The sequence below is a fragment of the Pocillopora damicornis genome, chromosome 9 (assembly GCF_964200805.1).
Source record: "Pocillopora damicornis chromosome 9, jaPocDami1.2, whole genome shotgun sequence".
Classification (NCBI taxonomy): domain Eukaryota; kingdom Metazoa; phylum Cnidaria; class Anthozoa; order Scleractinia; family Pocilloporidae; genus Pocillopora; species Pocillopora damicornis.
Window position 1 is genome coordinate 4,997,170 of NC_142678.1, and position 17,500 is coordinate 5,014,669.

At 37.9% G+C, this 17,500-nt stretch overlaps 2 pseudogenes across 1 annotated transcript; both read right to left on the reverse strand.

The window, feature by feature from the left end:
* Positions 1–2,770: 2,770 nt before the first annotated feature.
* LOC149039761 (uncharacterized) lies at positions 2,771–5,011 on the reverse strand (annotated as a pseudogene). Its single transcript, XR_016179809.1, has one exon. The product of XR_016179809.1 is annotated as an uncharacterized LOC149039761 (transcript).
* An 8,274-nt stretch (positions 5,012–13,285) lies between these two features.
* LOC149039762 (uncharacterized) lies at positions 13,286–16,716 on the reverse strand (annotated as a pseudogene).
* Positions 16,717–17,500: the final 784 nt, after the last annotated feature.

The window sequence follows — 17,500 nt, forward strand, 5'->3', positions numbered from 1 at the left end:
TATGAGTCCCAAATGTGAAGTAGATCGAGTCAATCAGCTCTCGGAACCTGCTACATGCTGACATTGATTTGTTCCGATTTTAGTTCTTAGCTTATCCTGGCTGCCAGAGGCTTTTCGTGCGCAGTTTCTGGTTTCGGTTAGTCTTTATTTTGAGCCGCGCGAAAAGCCTCTGAAACGAAACTGACTGATGAAAAGCGGCTTATGACCAGTTAATTTTTCAAATCGATCGCAGGCTCAAGTTGTGGGTGGTTTCAGGTGTTCGTAACTGGTCTTAGGTGATAGTAGGTGGTTGTAGGTCATTCCACGTTTTAGTGATTACGGAAAAGGGCCCATAAAAACTAGAATTAAAGATTCCTAGCGTCCCTAACAAAAGGGTTAATATTTTCTTTTCAAACTAGGCGAGTTCATCCAGGTGTCACTTTCATGCGCTCTGCGCTCGCCCAAACACCCTTCGTGCAGTGCAACCTGTCTATAAAATTGAAAAGGACAACAAAACAAAGCTAGAATTCCAAGTCATGTGAGCCCTGTCACCATTTATTTTTATTTGGATTTTGTCAGTTGTGGGCTTTTCTCTCAGGCTCTCTTCTAGATGCTCCTTGATGAGCTCCTTGACAGCAGTTAAACTTTTACCCCAGTTGCCTTTCCTGGTAGGCTGTCTATGTGGCATAGCTTAATGAAATTGGCCCTGTATGGCTGAATTAGATACGACTTGGGAAGCCCATTAGTGACCTTTGTAAGTTCAAGGAAAAAAGAATCACCCACACAAAACTTGTCAAAGAATTTTTTGGAAGCATTTTTGGTGAAATTAATAGTATGATTACAGGAGCCAAGGTTACTGTTGACCACATTAAAATAAAAACAGAGTTTTTCCCTGGTAGTGATTATAAATTCATTTTCTTCATACCAGGTTTAAATGGAGCAACAGCTAACTATGCATGTGCATGGTGTAAAATCCAAAAGGATGATAGATGGAAAACAGATCAGTATTTCAGTTATTTCAATTCCAAGCCACTTTCAAGGTCTTTATAAGAATTGAAAGAAATGTCCGAAAAATCAAAGGATGATTATGGCTGCTGTAACGAACCCCTTCTGGACATTGAATACGACCATATAATTGTGGATGAACTTCACCTCCTTTTAAGAATAACTGATAAGTGTTAACTGCCAATTTAATAACAGAAGTTAATGATTGGGATATTTAGGAGAGTATTGAAAACCTGATCAACAAACAGGCACACCTAAATAAGTTCATTGACAGCAGAAAGTCTTGTGAATTTTCTTTTGATGTCTGGAAAAAAAAACGCAGATGGCAAAGAAAGTTTTGTTCATGACTGGACAAGTCTCATGGGAAATGATAAGAAAATATTGCTGTTTTACCTTCCAGAGAAAATGATCTCTTGAGGCCTAAAACTGCTGACAATATCATAAAAATATGAGTGGATTTTGCAGTGGCCTGAGCAAAACTCTCAGTCACTGGCAACCGAATACCAGCCCTACAGAGTTTTGGCTTAAAGCAAAATAATGGGTGAATGACTTCATTTCTCTCACAGGATTAAGGGAAGGTTATGAGTGAAAGAGTTACCCAATACATTCATATAATGGTTTCCAACATATCCCATGGTTTTTCCAAATGTACCAAGCAGTAAGAATATTAACAGGACAAGGAGTTGAAAGGAACATTGATGTTGCAAGGTCCAAGAATGCAAGAATCATGCCAATGGTACTTAAGAAAAAGGGAACGGGAGCCCAGATCCTATCAGGAACACAAAACTGAGTACTGGGAGGAGGACAAATTCCAAAAAAGAAAAAAAAAATGTACCCCCTAAAATTACTACTCCACCTCTTTCTAATCTGCAAAGTGGTTAAAGTGCTGTTGCATCTCAAACTCACTCTGCTGCGCCTTTGAGCTCAGTTGACTTTCCAAAAATGACAGTGCCTCAGCTTAAGGAATAATTCAAGGAAAGAGGAATCAAACGCATCCCTAAGAAAACAAAACATTAGCTTGTAAGATTATTGAAGAGCATTACTGACAAAGAAAACCACTCAGCCTCTGTTTAAAAATAAATGACATTGTCATTAGATGCAGATAGTAAAAGTAGCATAACATATAGCATTTAGCCTGCTGCAGGTATAATAGCTGTACCTGTCCCACTTTCTAGGATAGTCAATCTGAGAAATGAACATTATTCATATTACTATAAAACTCAAACTTTCTTTAATATTAGATCACAATTTCTCTTCTAATGTAAGCTTATTAAGCTCCTCGAGCTCCAAAAATATAACAGAAGTTTTATGTACTTTGTGATCCAGTGATCGCCTCGAAATAACTCATTCAACTCTAACCCTTAAACTCCCAAGATCTCATTAGTAATTCTCCTTACTTTCTGCCATACAGTTCTTGAGATGTTAGTTTTGAGAATTTGGTATTGGATCAACTGATAATCTTCTAACTAATATTTTTCTTCATTCTCATCACTTGTGTGCTCTATGTTGCATTGATATTGTAAGGAGAAATTCTGTCTTGGTCACTTATGGGAGTTTAAGGGTTAAAACATACTCCCTGACTGTTGGCTTTTCTTCTCCTTTACATCGGCTTTAAAAAGTCACTTGTGACTTGTGACAACTGCTAGAAATAACCAAGGCATTTTTCTCTGATGGTCTACCATTTCAGAGCTAGCAGAAATACATGCCCATCGTGTTGACTACTGAGAAAATCCATGCTGGTAGTGTTGATTACTGACAACATGTGGAAAATCCAGCAAGTAAACTGTTCACCATGCCCACTGCTGGCAGGTGCCCAAAAACAAAAATTTTGATTTGAGTCAGCACATAAAGAAAGAAGTGCATCAACAACGAGTCCTTTAAAATAGCTTCATACAACTGGTACATAAAGTCTACTCCTGATCATTTTTTTCTGACAGCTAGGTTATGAGAGTAGCCACAATGTTACACTGTGAGGGTTCAAATCCTAATGGGAACACATTCAATTTCATGAGTTTTTTTGGCTTCATCTCGTTCTTGTGACAAAATGAAAACTCCTATCTGTCTGACCTTGTATATAAATTGCTTGATTTGAGAGAAATAAAAGTGAGCCCTAAATATATGGAAGGAATTTCAGCAGACTTTGATGCAGACTCTGCATCCATTTTTAACAGTCTGCTGGGCTGAACTAATAAGTCACAAGCAAAACTCACAACAATTACATACTCAAATGCTTTCTTCGAATTAGAGCTTTAACATGAAGCTAATTCAAAAACAAATAGTGTTTTGTTTCTGCTGCTCTGTTTTTTACCATGGATCTCCTCTAACCTGTAACAAGCTTACTCTCGTTATCAACATGTATTTCCACAATCTGTGATCATTTCAATAACTGCTATTTGTGAATGACCGAACAACCAAGTTTGATTCCAATCCACTGAAATTTGTGAAGAGGAAAATAGAAAACTTTACTTTTTCACCAAACTATAACTTCAGTCTAACCTAAAGAGAGTATATCACCAAAACTTTATATCTATAATGCACCTGCTTCCCTACTGTGCTTGTTCCATGTATTTGTAATCTTGCATCAGATAGACTTACATGTATCAACAATAATATCAAGGCAACTTCATGTGTTCCTCATAGTGGTTAATGAGCTGGGAAGCACTGCTAAGTTCCTCCTGACAAATCCAGCAAGTAAATGTTTCATCGTAATCTGAGGAATATGGCTGCTGTCCAGAGTGCAATTTTTCATGCCTTTGAAGTGTTCCCTTCTGAGTAAACCACTTGTCACAAGCTTTGAACTGGTATGGCTTCTCTCCAGCATGGGATCTTTTATGTACTCTCAGAATTATTTTACGACTAAACCACTTGTCACAGCTTTTACACTGGTAGGGCTTCTCTCTAGTGTGGGATCTTTGATGTACTTGTAGTTTTCTTTTCTGCATAAACCGCTTACCACACGTTTTACACTGGTATGGCTTCTCTCCAGTATGAGATCTCATATGTGCTTTTAGAGTTTTTTTTTGTGTAAACACTTATCACAAGTTTTGCACTGGTATGGCTTCTCTCCAGTGTGAGATCTATTATGAACTTGTAGACTTCTTTTCTGAGTAAACCTCTTGTCACAGCTTTTGCACTGGTATGGCTTCTCTCCAGTGTGGAATCTTTCATGTACTTGTAGATTTCCTTTATGAGTAAACTGCTTATTACAAGTTTTACACTGGTATGGCTTCTCTCCAGTGTGGGATCTATTATGTTTTTGTAGACTTCCCTTATGAGTAAACCACTTGTCATAAGTTTTGCACTGGTATGACTTCTCTCCAGTGTGGGATCTTTTATGTCTATGTAGATTTCCTTTACGACTAAACCACTTGTCACAAGTTTTGCACTGGTATGGCTTCTCTCCAGTGTGGGATCTTTCATGTAATTGTAGATTTCCTTTCTGATTAAACCACTTGTCACAAGTTTTGCACTGGTATGGCTTCTCTCCAGTGTGGGATCTTTCATGTACTGTTAGATCACGCTTTTGTGCATAGCACTTGTCACATGTTTCGCACTGGTATGGCTTCTCTCTAGTGTGGGATCTTTCATGTACTGTTAGAGAGTTTTTTCGTGCAAAGCACTTGTCACATGTTTTGCACTGGTATGGCTTCTCTCCAGTGTGGGATCTTTTATGTCTATGTAGATTTCTTTTATTACTAAACCACTTGTCACAGCTTTTACACTGGTATGGCTTCTCTCCAGTGTGGGATCTTTTATGTCTATGTAGATCACCCTTTTGTGCAAACCCTTTGTCACAAGTTTTGCACTGGTATGGCCTCTCTCCAGTGTGGAATCTTTCATGTACTGTTAGATCACTCTTTCGTGCAAAGCACTTGTCACATGTTTTTCACTGGTATGGCTTCTCTCCAGTGTGGGATCTCTCATGAACCTCTAGATCTCTTTCTCTATGAAAGCACTTGTCACAGGTTTTGCACTGGTGTGGCTTTTTCCCAGAAGTGGATGTTTTGGCCATGCTAAAGTATTCTAAAATGTAAGAAGCAAACATAAAAGAGATTTATTCAACCAGATGTGCATATTTGACAGGGTTTCAGAAGCAATGAATTAAGTTTGAATAAACAAATAAATTGGATGGTGAGTTGAGCAAAATATGTTTCAAACAGCCATACTCTTCCAGGAAAGAAAGTTTTACTATAACAATTGCCACTAACAAAGGGATTCACAGACAGTGCAATTTCTGGCCAAGGCCCTAAAAGAAAAACCTTAACATGAGTAAGGAAATGCTAAGAGAAATGCATTTCCAACATGTCCCTTTACATAGCTTCACACAACCAGTTCATACAATCTAAATGTTGTCCCTGTGATTTTAAACTTTAATCTATAGTTGTCATTGTGTGAACAATTTGTTCAATGAACTTGTCTTAATGGAAAAGTCACTCCACCTATCACCATCAAGTGGAGCAACCCAAAGTGCAAAAAATGGACAACAGAAATTTCTAGTGGACACTTAACAAAAGAGATTCCTAATAGACTTTAATGGAAAGAATCTGGTTAAAAAAAAGGTAAAAGAAAATGATAAAAATAAAAAAAAGGAGTTTAACACTATATGTGTTATTTATATAGCACAATTTGTATAAAGTATGGAAGAGAATTCAAGATTGTATAATGATACTAGAAGGTTGTGTTACAGAAGATTTGTCTCAGGTGCAGAAAGCCAACTGCGTCCGACATATTTACAAGTACCCTGTTCCACAAGACAAAGATGATTCTTTGACACTTAACTGATTATTTGACACTTAACTGATAATTGAATGGTAAGAATAATATTAACAATATTTAATGTAATAATGATAACAATAGTAATAGTTATGATAATTCATATCTGCTTGCTCAAAGAGCTCACAGTTCCTCTATCAGTCTATCCTCTTGGCCCAAATATTGATTAAACTATGCTCCTTTTGATTTTGCCTGCTGAATAAAATTCATTTTCCCATTTCACCGCAATTTCTTTTGTTTCATACAACAAGACATTCCCCATTATAGGATATTCCAGCATCTCACCCTTGCCCTGGTCAGATGTTAAACCCAAGGTATCTTATTTCAGACAACACTCCCTTCACAAATTTAGCAGCTCTTTTGGGTGTAAGTTGCAGATTGAAATGGTAAAATGCTCCCTCTTCAAATAAATAAAATTAGTCTTCAGGGCTTGTATGACTAATAGATCACCTATCCAGATATTTATGCCATGAAAAGTCTTGTTATCAATTAAGTGGCTGAGACACCAGTGTAAAATTATTTTGAGAAGTTTTATCATCATGCGTAGTGTCACAGCAAGGACTAAAAAAAAAAGAAACCTCACTTTTCAATCTACTGGGCATAATTCCCTAATTCAAGCATTAAAATGCGTTCTTTTGACCGAAAGGAAATTCCTCTAAATGCCCTAATCACATCTCCAAAGATATTTCTGCAAGGAAAAGCTTTGATTTTTTACGCACCATACTGAGATGATTTTTGGATGTTTATCGTCTTCTTTAGTGCTCTGAAATAAACAATCAGTAACACCAGGAAACTACTAACTCACTGACTCATTTCAACGACATGTGTGGCTTCGCCTCCTGTATGAGATATTAGCCATAAAAATAAAAAAATTACCTTCTTTCATCAACACTCCTACATCCAATCCTCTCAATGAGTATAAACGTTTCCTAACTGTATAATTTTACCTGTTTTTTATCTTTAAGTTTTTGGTATTTCACTCGAAGTAAAACCATAACTTTTCAGGATTGCAAATAATTTTTCAGCTTTTAGCGTGAATTTGTAGGCTTTTGTCAAGGCTCATTGTTTTCCTAACTGTCATTAATAAATGGGCAGTCAGCACATGTCTTCAACACTCAACATGATTTATTAACAGTACTGAAAGGAACATTTACCTTAAATTACTTAAAATAATTTCAGCATCAGAATCTTTATTTTGATCAACATGTTTTGCAAACGGCTCAATTTTTCGGTGTCTGTTCAAGCGTGAAATATACAACTTTGTCGAGACAAACTGTCGCGCTTCTCCATGGGAAATCCGTACTGTACAGTACCTACTTTAATTTGAACGTGTAAGAAGGCTTTGCAAACGACATTGAACAGGATTTGGCAGAAAATAAATCTTGATTAAAGGTAGTATGTAAGTGCAGAAACGTAAACACGATAATGTGACGGTGTTTACACAAACTTGCATGTTTCACGCTTCAACAAATACGTGGAAAGATGAACACTGTAAACAAAAATACTCCCTGTAGCACTCTTCGAATTTCGAAACTTTATACTCGTTTAGGTTTCCGAAAAGCTTTTCACGCATTTCTTGGCTGCTTAGTTGCCTAACATGAAAAGTTCATCATAGCATCACAGCGACTTTTACTTCAGTTGGACGATCAGTAAGCGTAATATTTTGCTATGAAATTCTAGTTCTTCGGTGAAAAATCGCTGATAAGTGCGCTTAAAGTTCCGGCTGCCGCCGGCAGCCGGCTGTTATTTTGAACCTTGCTTTCATCAAAGTACATTCATCTCTTTTATTCCAAATTATCTGTTGCCCAAATAACTTATTAAGTGTAAAATTTCTTTAGTAAGGAAACTCTCTCATATGCTTTTGGCTGACAAAGGGACAGCCATCTCAAAAGGAGAAGGATTTGCTAACTATTCATCCATCCAAACTTTCCATGGTGCATTCATGAAAAATTCTTCAGTTGGTAGTATTTGGGAGGCACTGGTTTGAATGAAGTCAAAACCTACATATTTTTGCCTTCCTTTTCTGCAATTGCTTAAATTGCAGTTTACCGGAGAGCATCACTGTTGAAACATTGGTTTCATTGAGATATCCATTTGGTTCAAGATATGCTTAATGGCAATGGAAACATTTTAACAGTTGAGACATTCCAAAGTAAATTTCAAATGAAAACAAACTACTTCAGTTCTTTTAATTGATAGCCGTAACTCCATCGCATTTGAAAAGGAAACCCAGATGAATATAAAATATTTAAGTATATACCCAACTACTACTACCATCGTGGGAAATAAGCTTAATTTAACATTGTACTCATACCTTACAAGTTTTTATGTTTTCCAAAGTGATTCGCCCTTGTCTCCTCATTAAACCGACGTTAGCTTGTAACTGCCGCCTCACTTACAGGTTCCCCAAGGTTGTTCACTTGAACAGGGAAGAGAGGACACTGGGAACAAGATTGAGCATTAGGACTAGGAGTTTTCTCACGCATCATACCTACCTACGCTGCCTGTATATCATTTTATTTTAAGAACAGTCTTAGTTTTCAAAATTCCCGCGAAAAACTCTGTTCTCACCACGTCCGCGAGAGTATCACAATCAGAAGTTTGACTGTCTTCACTAGAAGAACGTTTCTCGTAATCGCGTGTGACAGAGCGTCGTTACACAATAATTTCATTTGCTACAATTAGCCAGCACACTGTAACCTCTGGTTAGGTTCTCAAATGAAGAAAAAATACGGGCAAAGGAAGTCTCCAAGGGTTTTGTATGGGATGTGAGAGCTTCTGTTGATATGAGAGCTCCTTTTGATATGTTCCTGGGTGGACATTATTACTCTAGTATGGTTGTATATGTTACTGAAAAGACTATAGTGATCGGCATAATAAGTAAAAAGTTTAATGCAATGAAAAGGTAAAGCAAGTGAAAGTTTTCCTTCCTTCCGCTGATCCGAGGTTTTTACGGCCATGGAGTCATCCCGATGGATTTTCAGTCAGCGGTTGAGCAGGTGGCCTAGATTGGTCTTTACGGGAAAAATAAGGGTGCTTTCCTTTAGGAGGATCCGGATTAGGTTTTTGTGATCCAAGATCACACAGATCACGTTGCATCAAAGGAACTTAGCTTTAGTTCATTAGATCAGTCACCATGACAGCAGGCGCGAAATTGTAGAGCCACCAAGCGGAATCGCGCGCTAAATTTAAAAACGAAAACAAGATTGCCGTCGCGGATAGAACAGCTGTTGTTTCGTTAGTAACAGGGACCGCGCAGCAAGTTGTGGAGTGGGGGGGGGGGGGGGGGGCTAAAGAAGAATGTGTGAAGGAAATGTTTTTGTTAAATTATTCTTTGTTTAATTTACTTTTATTCTAGCAAAAAAGTGGGGGGGGGGGGGGCTAAAGCCCCCCCAGCCCCTCCCTCTGCGCGGTCCCTGAGTAAAGGAACTTTCCGATGATTCAATACTAATAGAAGTGAGAAGTTGTCAAGATGAAGAATTTCTATTGTTTCTTTTGATAAGGGAGAGGTAGAGCCATGTCCGCATCGAAAATTATTTCCAACGTATTAAACCACTCTACATTGTTTCAAATTTTTAAAGTCGTTTTCAGATGTCAAGAACTACAGTCAGCTGTTTGGGACGCCTTTTAGCTATTTGCCTATGTCTGCCTTATGGACAAAGGAGTGGTGGGAGACCTGCCAATGACTTACAGAAGCAAGTATTAATTACGATAAGGATACTCGGGAACCCTAAATGCCTGCGATCAGTGGCCGCTCGATTTAACATTACAAAATCGATTTTATTTCGCGTTTATCGCAGAATTTGTGGAGCAATTGCCAACAATCTTTCCGGTCAATATATGAAAACCTACTTGTTTGAAATTGAGCGCCGCTGGGCAAAATGATTAATTTCGGATCCTTCGCTCAGAGGAACGCGTTTGATCAATGATCCAATGATCCGTCTTTAGATTACGAAGATCAGTGATCCGATGAATTCTTGTCCAGAGTGGATTTGATAGACCACTGATCTGAAAATGGATTTGCTCGAAAGGAACGCCACAGATCAGAAATCCAGATCCGGCTTCTCCCAAAGGAACGCACCCTAAGTACCTTGATCTTGAGTGGGTACTCAAAAAACTGAAAATATCTTATTGTAAAACAAGAATCTATGCTATGAATATCAAAGTTACTTTTCCATTGATACCTACTCATAATTTCCGAAAAAAGTTTTTCATCATATAAACTGCGGTGTTATACAGGGATTTCCGGCCTGAGAAAAGCCGTAACAACACACGTGAAAAAATTTCGTATTTTTTCACGTGTGTTGATATAGCCAATCAGCTGCTGAACGTCACTCGCCTTTGGCGCCACTCGGACAATTTGATGAATGATCGGCAAAGCCTTCCCGGTTCTCAATATAAGGTAGTTTGTCGGAATGTTCTCGGATTGTGGCGGCTAAAATGCTAAAAAATCCGTATCGCTGACAGACAGTGAGGTTCAAACTTTCCTAGAAGGGGAAGAAAACCAATATACTAAAAGAAAAAACCGAAAGTTACGTATTCAGAGGCTTTGATGTTAGCATTTCTTAGCTGAGAATGAAAATCGACAACTGGTAGATTTGCCATCGGCCGATTTTGGCCGTTTACCTGAAAGAAGTCTTCTGTCGACTTTACGACCATTGTTGTTTTCGCAATCATGGTTCAGAGCTCAGCTTTTCTATCTTAAGAGTTAGAGCCAACGCACTCTACGATTATTATTTGGGGATTTTCGATTCATTTATTTTCATTGAAAATAGTCGGCTTTTCTTCCCAGTAAGAGGGCTTTTGTGTTTATATGATAAACAAAATAATACATGGTTCCTTGTAGATATGGAATTTCTCTTCTTGTGTTCAACTTGACATCTCACTCGTGAGCTATCGAGTGAAACACTCGAAGAGAAATTCCATATCTACGCGCGCCCATGTATTATTCTCTATTTATTCAACCGAAGGAAGGACATATCTAACAAGGTGTTACCTTTGAAACTCAGCACCAATAGATTAGGTTTGAATAGGCAGAGAAAATGGGCAGAATTCGGTGTAAAATTTACTTCAAACAGTAATACTGCTACATGAATGGATGTTTTATCATAATAATTGCCATTAGCAAAGGTATTTCCAGACAGTTCATGGCGAACAGTTTATTACATCATGGCCGCCGCGCATGCGAATCGCGTCACTTTATGGACTTAGATTGTATTTCGGTGCGTTTGAAATTACAGAGAAAACAGTGAAAACTGGACTTACCGTAGTCAAAACCTTCCTTTCATAGCTTATGAATAAAACTTTTGTCGGGTCGCCAAATCCAATTTAAAAGAAGAATATTTCCTTTTGCCTTTGAGCAATATTGTTTACAAAGAGTTGATGAATCGACGGTTCCCAACACTTTTGAAATTTCCTCCTGTTTCTGAAAAATCCCCCATACTTCTTCTCTAATTCCCCTTAAGTTTGTCTAAACGTGCTACCTTAAAACGTTCCACATAAGTTCTCTGTGCTCATGTTTGATGTCCTTAAATCTGAATCTCTTGTTCGAAAGCCATAGTCGATTTCTATACTGAAAACGGCCCATTAAAACTAGAATTAACGGTTCCTAGCGTCCCCGTAAAAAGAGTTAATATTTTCTTCTCAAACTAGACGAGTTCATCCAGGTGTCACTTTCATGCGCTCTGCGCTCGCTCAAACACCCTTCGTGCAATCATGCTGACACCAGCCTTACTTCGTCCACCATTTTGAAAATTTCCCTTCTAGCTAGGTAGCCTCTCCTCCTGTTTTCCGAGTTGGAATACAATACATTTTCCCGGGTTTCTTAAAAAACTGTCGGATGACAGAGAGAACTGTCAGCATGAATATGCAAAAGTAGTTGAGTTCAGTAAACCGGAGCTTATACCCCGTTCACACCAAAGCTTAAACATGTTTAAAATTTGTTTGATAAACAGATTTAATAATGATATGCAGCTAAATTTTTGGAGACGAAACCAATTTTCGCCCTGGAAATACCCTATCCATTGTAAAAAGAATAGCATAGAATTATCACTGAGGACCCTCTGAGAAAACCTCACAAGTTTTCCCTGGCCTACAGCTTGTGTTAGATTACGATGCCCTGTTGAAAGGAACAATTAGGGACCATGCATTGCGGTAATTATAAATTCATTCTCTGCATGCTAGGTTTAAATGGAGCAACAGCTAACTATGCATGTGCATGGTGTAAAATCCAAAAGGATGATAGATGGAAAATAGATCAGCATTTTAGTTATTTCAATTCAAAGCCACTTTCAAGGTATTTACAAGAATTGAAAGAAATGTCCAAAAAATCAAAGAATGATTATGGCTGCTGTAAGGAACCCCTTCTGGACATTGAATTGGATCATATAATTGTTGATGAACTTCACCTGCTTTTAAGAATAACTGATGAGTGTTACCTGCCAATTTAATAACAGAAGTTAATGATTGGGATATTTAGGAGAGTATTGAAAACCTGATCAACAAACAGGCACACCTAAATAAGTAATAAGTTCATTCACAGTAGAAGGTCTTGTGGAGTGTCTTTTGATGTCTGGGAAAGAAAAATGCAGATGGCAAAGAAAGTTCTGTTCACGAATGGATAAGTCTCATAAGAAATGATAAGAAAATAATGCTGTATCACCTTCCAGAGAAAATGAATGATTTCTTGAGGCCTGAAACTGCTGAACAGATCATAAAAATATGGGTGTACTTCACAGCCCTGTAAAAAATCTCAGAAACTGGCAACCGAATACCAGCCCCACAGAGTTTTGGTTGAAAGCAAAACAATAGGTGAGTGATTTCATTTCTCTCAAAGGATTAAGGGAAGGTTACAAGTGAAAGAGAGTTACCCAATACCTTCATATTATGGTTTCCCATATATCCCATGGCTTTTCCAAATGTACCAAGTAGTAAAAACATTTACAGAGCAAGGAGTTGAAAGGAACATTGATGTTGCAGGGTCCACCGTTTTCTGGAAATTCAACAAGTGGGACTCTATTGGAGATGTTCTTCCTCAAGAGTCATGTTAATGGCACTTATGAAAAAGGGAATGGGAGCCCAGATCCTATCAGAAACAAACTAGAGTACTGGGAAGAGGACATATTCCGAAAAAGAAAAACTGTACCGCCTGAAATTACTACACCTTTATCTAATCTGCAAAGTGGTTAAAGTACTGTTGCATCTTAAATTCACTCTGCTGTGCCTTTGAGCTCAAATGACTTTACAAAAATGACAGTTCCTCAGCTTAAAGAAGAATTAAAGGAAAGAGGAAGCAAAGGCATCCTTAGAAAACAAACATTAGCTTGTAAGATTATTGAAGAGCATTACTGACAAAGAAAACCAGTCAACCTCTATTTAAAAAGAAATGACATTGTCATTAGATGCAGATTGTAAAAGTGGCATAGCATATAGCATTTGGCCTGCTGCAGGTGTAATAGCCGTACCTGTTGTAATAATGGCCTGTTAATACCCTGATAGATGCAGATAAACTCAACAGGTTTCTTTAATCTACACCAGCGCCATGTTACAGTACCATGATTCTTTTCGCACCGATAAATCCATATAACAGTAACAAAATGTCTAAACACTACACCTGTCCCACTTTATAAGATAGTCAATCTGAAAAATCAAAATTATTCATTTTACTGCAAAACTCAAACGTTCTTTAAATCTTAATCTTACATCAGATAGAATTATCAACAATAAAATCAAGGGAAATTCATGTGTTCTTCATAGTGGTTAATGAGCTGGGATGCACTCAGCTCAGTTCCTCCTGACAAATCCAGCAAGTAAATGTTTCATTGTAATCTGAGGAATATGGCTGCTGTCCAGAGTGCAATTTTTCATGCCTTTGAAGTGTTCCCTTCTGAGTAAACCACTTGTCACAAGCTTTGCACTGGTATGGCTTCTCTCCAGTGTGGGATCTTTCATGTCTATATAGATTTCTTTTATCACTAAACAAGTTCTCACAGCTTTTACACTGGTATGGCTTCTCTCCAGTGTGGGATCTTTCATGTACTGTTAGATAACCCTTTCGTCCAAACCCTTTGTCACAAGTTTTGCACTGGTATGGCCTCTCTCCAGTGTGGGATCTTTCATGTCTATGTAGATCACCCTTTTGTGCAAACCCTTTGTCACAAGTTTTGCACTGGTATGGCTTCTCTCCAGTGTGGGATCTTTCGTGTACTGTTAGATGACTTTTTTCTGCAAACCACTTGTCACAAGTTTTGCACTGGTATGGCTTCTCTCCAGTGTGGGATCTTTCATGTCTATGTAGATAACTTTTATCACTAAACCACTTGTCACAGCGTTTACACTGGTATGGCTTCTCTCCAGTGTGGGATCTTTCATGTCTATGTAGATAACTTGTATTACTAAACCACTTGTCACAGCGTTTACACTGGTATGGCTTCTCTCCAGTGTGGGATCTTTCATGTCTATGTAGATCACCCTTTTGTGCAAACCCTTTGTCACAAGTTTTGCACTGGTATGGCCTCTCTCCAGTGTGGGATCTTTCATGTCTATGTAGATCACCCTTTTGGACAAACCCTTTGTCACAAGTTTTGCACTGGTATGGCCTCTCTCCGGTGTGGGATCTTTCGTGTACTGTTAGATGACTCTTTTTTGCAAACCACTTGTCACAAGTTTTGCACTGGTATGGCTTCCCTTGAGTGTGGAATCTTTCATGTACTGTTAGATCACCCTTTTGTGCAAAGCACTTGTCACAAGTTTTGCACTGGTATGGCTTCTCTCCAGTGTGGGATCTCATATGTGCTTTTAGAGTTTCTTTTTGTGTGAACCACTTATCACATGTCTTACACTGGTATGGCTTCTCTCCAGTGTGGGATCTTTCATGTCTATGTAGATCACCCTTTTGTGCAAACCCTTTGTTACAAGTTTTGCACTGGTATGGCCTCTCTCCAGTGTGGGATCTTTCATGTCTATGTAGATTTCTTTTATCACTAAACCACTTGTCACAGCTTTTACACTGGTATGGCTTCTCTCCAGTGTGGGATCTCTCATGAACCTCTAGATCTCTTTGTCTATGAAAGCACTTGTCACAGGTTTTGCACTGGTATGGCTTTCCTCTAGTGTGAGATCTCTCATGTCTTTGTAGATTTCCTTTTTTTACAAAACACTGGTCACAAGTTTTGCACTGATATGGCTTTTTCCCAGAAGTGGAAATTTTTTTTTTTGCCATGCAGTGTTCTAAAATGTAAGCAAACAAAAAAGAGATTTACTCAACCAGATGCACATATTTGACAGGGTTTCAGAAGCAATGTCTTAAGTTTGAATAAACAAAGAAATTGGATGGTGAGTTGGGTAAAATATGTTTTAAACACTGTAGTACTCTTCCAGGAAAGGAAGGTCTACTATAACAATTGCCACAAACAAAGGGATTCACAGACAGTGCAATTTCTGGCAAAAGCCCTGAAAGAAAAACCTTCACATGAGTAAGGACCTACAAAGAGAAGTGCATTTCCAACAAGTCCCTTTACATAGCCTCACCCAACCAGTTCACACAATCTACATGTTGTCCTTGTGATGTTAAACTTTAATCTTTAGTTGTCACTGTCTCAAGTGGAGAACCCAAAGTACAAAAACTGGACAAAACAAATTTCTAGTGGACACTACAAAAGAGATTCCCAATAGACTTTAATAGAGAGAATCTGGTTAAAAGGTAAGACAATGATAAAAGTCACAAAAAAAGGAGTTTAACACCTCATGCGGCTACTGATATAGCACAATTTGTATAAAGTATGGAAAAGAATTCAAGATTCTCTAATGATACTAGAAGGTAGTGTTGCACAAGATTTGTCTCTGGTGCAGAAAGCCAACTGCACCCCACATATTTACAAGTACCCTGTTCCACAAGAGAAAGATGATTCAAGAATATACTGATTACTTGACACTCACCCGATAATTGAATGGCAACAATAATATTAACAATATTAAACATAATAATGTTAACAACAATAATAGTTGCCATAATTTATATCTGCTAGCTCAAAAAGCTCACCATTCCTCTATCAGTCTATCCTCTAGGCCCAAATAATGATTAAACTATGCTCCTTTTGTTGCTATTCTGTTGATTAAAATTAATTTTCCCTTTTCCGCATGCTAAACTCAAGGTATCTTAGTTAAGACATCGCTTCCCTTCTCAAATTTGGCAGCTCTTTTGGGTATAAATTGCTGATTGAAATGGTAAAATGCTCCCTCCTCAAATAAATAAAATTAGTCTTCAGAGCTTGTATGACTAAGATCAACTTTCCACATATTTATGCCATGAACAGTCTTGTCATCATATACGTGCCTGAGACACCAGTGTAAAATTATTTTGAGAGATTTTATCATCATGTGTAGTGTCACGGCAAGGACTAAAAAAAAACCTTTACTTTCCAATCTACTGGGCATAATTCCCTAATCCAACCATTAAAATGCTTTCTCTTGATAGAAACTAAATTCCTCTATGTGCCCCAATCACACCTTTTAAGATATTTCTGCAAGGAAAAGCTTAGATTTTTTACGCACCATACTGAGATGATTTTAAGATGTTTATCGTCTTCTTTAGTGCTCTGAAATAAACAATCAGTAGCACCAGGAAACTACTAACTCACTGACTCATTTCAACGACATGTGTGGCTTTGCCTCCTATATGAGGTATTAGCCATAAAAATAAAAAAAATTACCTTCTTTCATCAACACTCCTACATCCAAACTAACTCACTGACTCATTTCAACGACATGTGTGGCTTCGCCTCCTGTATGAGATATTAGCCATAAAAATAGAAAAATTACCTTCTTTCATCAACACTCCTACATCCAATCCTCTCAATGAGTATAAACGTTTCCTAACTGTATAATTTTACCTGTTTTTAATCTTCAAGTTACTGGTCTTTCACTCGAAGTAAAGCCATAACTTTCAGGGTTGAAAATAATTCTTCAGCTTTTAGCGTGAATTTGTAGGCTTTTGTCAAGGCTCATTGTTTTCCTAACTGTCAATAATAAATGGGCAGTCAGCACATGTCTTCAACACTCAACATGATTTATTAACAGTACTAAAAGGAACATTTACCTTAAATTACTTAAAATAATTTCAGCATCAGAATCTTTATTTTGATCAACATGTTTTGTGGCAGCAATTCCTTTTCTAAGAAAACGTTGCAAACGGCTCAATTTTTCGGTGTTTGTTCAAGCGTGAAATATACAACTTCGTCAAGACAAACTGTCGCGCTTCTCCATGGGAAATCCGTACTGTACAGTACCGACTTTAATTTGAACGTGTAAGAAGGCTTTGCAAACGACATTGAACAGGATTTGGCAGAAAATAAATCTTGATTAAAGTTAGCATGTAAGTGCAGAAACGTAAACACGGTAATGTGATGGTGTTTACACAAACTTGCATGTTTCACGCTCCAACAAATACGTGGAAAGCCGAATACTGTAAACAAAAATACTCCCTGTAGCACGCTTCGAATTTCGAAACTTTATACTCGTTTACGTTTCCGAAAAGCTTCTCACGCATTTCTTGGCTGCTTAATTGCCTAGCATAAAATGTTCATCATAGCATCACAGCGACTTTTACCTCAGTTGGACGATCAGTAAGCGTAATATTTTGCTATGAAATTCTAGTTCTTCAGTGAAAAATCGCTGATAAGTGCGCTTAAAGTTCCGGCTGCCGCCGGCAGCTGGCTAGTATTTTGAACCTCGCTTTCATTAAAGT